Source organism: Sapajus apella, unplaced genomic scaffold, assembly GCF_009761245.1.
Source record: "Sapajus apella isolate SASKATOON/1434 unplaced genomic scaffold, GSC_monkey_1.0 scaffold39, whole genome shotgun sequence".
NCBI classification, from domain to species: Eukaryota; Metazoa; Chordata; class Mammalia; order Primates; family Cebidae; genus Sapajus; species Sapajus apella.
In genome coordinates, this window is record NW_022436979.1 from 20,500,666 (window position 1) to 20,503,474 (window position 2,809).

General features: G+C 42.2%; 1 non-coding gene across 1 annotated transcript; it reads right to left on the reverse strand.

Moving 5' to 3' along the window:
• Positions 1-472: 472 nt before the first annotated feature.
• Positions 473-613, reverse strand: LOC116565305. The gene has a single exon (XR_004275372.1). It is a non-coding gene; the product is annotated as a U4 spliceosomal RNA (small nuclear RNA).
• Between the last annotated feature and the right edge of the window lie 2,196 nt (positions 614-2,809).

Below are 2,809 nucleotides of genomic sequence, written 5' to 3' on the forward strand. Positions count from 1 at the left end.
ACGAAGTAGTATATTATGATGCAGTTACAAGCTGGTGATTTTCAGAAAAAAAATTATTACCTACTGCTCTTTTTTGGGCAAACTTCACCTTAAAAACTTTTGTTTTGATGCTATTGTCAGATGGGTAAAGCGCCGTGAAGGCCCCTTCCTGCCAACTGGAGGATCCACCTCAGAAATTCCCTTCACACATGGCCCCTGGGTCCTCCAGGCCTCTGAGTTAGCTAGGTTCAGGAATAGAGGTGTGCAGACTTATGACTTACACAATGCTGGATTCAAATCTTTTTTTTTTTAAAGACGAATTCTCACTTTGTTGCTCAGGCTGGAGTGTAATAGCACAATCTCGGCTCACTGCAACCTCCACCTCCTGGGTTCAAGCGATTCTCCTGCCTCAGCCTCCCAAGTAGCTGGGACTACAGGCATCCACCACCACGCATGGCTCATTTTTGTATTTATTTATTTATTTTTAATTCATTCTCTGTAGAGACCGTCAAAAATTGCCAGCGCCGACCATATTTCAAGTCGTCATGGCGGGGTATTGGGAAAAGTTTTCAATTATCAATAATCGCACCTCGGATAAACCTCATTGGCTACGATACTGGCAATGCACAAAGCTGATTTTTGTATTTTTATTAGAGACCAGGTTTTGCCATTTTGGTCAGGCTGGTCTGGAACCCATGACCTTAGGTGATTCACCCACATTAGCCTCCCAAAGTGCTGGGATTACATGCGTGAGCCACAGTGCCTGGCCTGGATTCAAATCTTAACTCTTCTAATTACTAGCTCTGTAACCTCTCCGAGAGTCATGTCTTTATTGATCACATGAGAATAATATTGTTCAGCTTATACAGATTCTAAGAAAACTTCCTAGTCACCAGTGAAAACTGTTTGTCATTTAGAAAATACTCAAAATGTTCCTTTACTTAGCAAGTGTAGTTACTAATAAACTCCAGGTTGAATGGAAATAATTTAGTTAAACTCTCTTGGTATTTTCAAGTAGCTCACTTCTTGTCTTCGCAACCACCACGTCCTTGCATTTTCTCTTTTTTGTGCTCCTTAATTCTATTCTTTTACAAAGTTATAGGAGTTACAGCATGGAGATTCATTCTTGAGGAGGATCAATTTTGCGCATTGTCCTGTGTTCTCTGCTTGTAATGGAACCTTCTCCAAATGGTAGGCAATATTGCAAACACACAGTGATGCCACATATGTGATTTCATGGCATAATATGATATCCAAATTTTCCAAAGCACAAGGAGGAAAACAGTTAACCTAGGTAAACCTTGTCAAGATAAACTAATCTTCAAATGACAAAACTGACATATAAACAAATGTTAGAAATAAGCAATTCGAGGATTGATTTAGAAGTTGACGGTCGTCTTCTATGTATCTTGAAAAGCATTACAAACTAGTAAGATATTCTTTCTTCTTGCTCACAGTGGAAGCTTCCCTTACTGTTCCTAGGCTGCCAACTTTTTCTTCTTTTCCTTCCAGAACCTGTCCATTCTGCACTCTTTCTCCCTGAGGCACATGTGCCTTTCCAAACTAATTTCTCTCACTTTTTCCCTTGGGTTATTTTCTTGTCCTGTCTTATTTCTCCTGGTGCCTCCGGGGATCCTTTCAACATACCTCATAAGGGCCAGGGAGTCCAAGAACAATGCTCACTTTTATTTCCACGCACTCCATCCTTCTTCCAAGCAGCCAGTTCTAAACTATGTTGAACTTCAGGTTTACCAGCGTTGCTGGCGGGGCGTGGAAGAAGAAAGATTTGCCAGGGAGATTTCAGAAGCACACAGGGCAGGAGGGCAGGGAAGACAGAGAACGCCATGCCTCATTTCTTACCTTCCCGTGTACGTAAACACCATGGTGCCAGTTTCTTCAGCTCCGGCCGGCGACAGTGCTGGGTCAACTGTCCCACACTTTCCCCGTTCTTTCCCTTGTTTGCCATGACAGAAGGCTCCGCTATACAAAGCTATTTACAAAGAAAATGGATACAGTCAAAGAACAGTTCTGTTTTTTTTTTTTTATGTTTACAACCATTTATTCCATTACATTTACAAAATTATTTAATATTTTATCTAGATTATGAACTGTCATAGTCAGTTTTTTTCCCTATTCATTATTTATTATTTATTTTTATTTTTATTTTTTTTTTTATTTTATTGCATTTTAGGTTTTGGGGTACATGTGAAGAACATGCAAGATTGTTGCATAGGTACACGTGGCAGTGTGATCTGCTGCCGTCTTCCCCATCACCCACATCTAGCATTTCTCCCCATGCTGTCTCTCCCCAACTCCCCTCCCCCTGCTGTCCGTCCCCCATTTCCCCCCAACAGACCCCAGTGTGTAGTGCTCCCCTCCCTGTGTCCATGTGTTCTCATTGTTCAACACCTGCCTATGAGTGAGAACATGTGGTGTTTGATCTTCTGCTCTTCTGTCAGTTTGCTGAGAATGATGGTTTCCAGGTTCATCCATGTCCCTACAGAGGACACGAACTCATCGGCAACCAACAGAATGGGAAAAAAATTTTTGCAGTTTACCCATCTGACAAAGGGCTGATATCCAGAATTTACAAAGAACTAAAACAGTTCTGTTTTTTTAAGCAACAGTGTGGAAGCAAAGAAGATCTGGCTTTGATTCCCCTCCACCTTTTCCGTTCTGGTTCTCGTCTCTCCCGGGCACCACACGCCCATCAGAACCCTTCCTTGCTGCCACCGTCACTGGGACGTGAGGTTCTCCTTGTACCTGGCTCCACAACCCTTTATGTTTCTCAGTGATCTAGGACAAGATACAGGGCTTGCCTTACACGTAT